This window comes from Penaeus monodon, chromosome 33, assembly GCF_015228065.2.
Source record: "Penaeus monodon isolate SGIC_2016 chromosome 33, NSTDA_Pmon_1, whole genome shotgun sequence".
NCBI lineage: Eukaryota > Metazoa > Arthropoda > Malacostraca > Decapoda > Penaeidae > Penaeus > Penaeus monodon.
The window spans coordinates 10,323,692-10,324,483 of record NC_051418.1 but is presented as its reverse complement, the minus strand read 5'-3'; the positions used below and the strand labels follow the sequence as shown (position 1 = coordinate 10,324,483).

The 792-nt window shown below is 31.1% G+C and overlaps 1 protein-coding gene across 1 annotated transcript in view; it reads left to right on the top strand.

The window, feature by feature from the left end:
• The window catches only part of LOC119593996, a 20,440-nt gene that overhangs the window by 1,222 nt on the left and 18,426 nt on the right, over positions 1 to 792 (top strand). The window lies entirely within an intron of this gene.

The following is a 792-nucleotide window of genomic DNA, read 5'->3' as shown; positions in this document are numbered from 1 at the left end:
TATTGAAATGTTTTTTGAATAAGAGGTTGCCCTGAAAAAATTATTTCATTAATAAATAGTAAAAGATATTCAGATTAATTGGAGAATGATTATTCAATTTCCTTTGTTCATAGGAATATTTCAATTTACCAAATAGCCATGTTCTGAATCTGCGATATGCAGTATGGAAATAATTTAAATTGTTAGAATTATTGCATCCAACCCACATGAAATTGGCAGTGAGCGGGGGATAGAGAGAAATTTGTAAAGTTCATTCATGAAATGAAAGTGTAAACTGTGATTTTGTTACAGGTTACTTACCCTCTTGGTGCATTATATGCAAAATAGTCATGACTGCATTAATTTTATTGCAGAATAAAGCTTAGACTGGTTCCTTATTTGATATTATCAGTATCCTGTAGCAGAACCAATATAGTAACCACGGATGTCTAAAGGATACAAGAACCATTTCTGAACTGCTTCAAACAACCAGACTGTTGTGAATGATAATGTTTGATTGTTCACTCAATTTAAAGGTAGTTTTCATTGGTAATCATTATCAAAGGAAACAAACATCCTAGAATTATTTTTCCCAAGAGATAGCTCCATTCTAAACAAGGATGTGGCAGTTTAAAGGACAGACACACATCAGTTAATTATAAGAGTAAGAGGTAAAGAATGAAGAAGCTGCTGTGTGTATCATACTTCAATATCAAATAACTTCATTTGCTTTACACATGAAATATCATAGATGAAATGTATAATATTGAGTCAACTTATTGATTCCCTATAAAATAAGAATATAATGAGGGG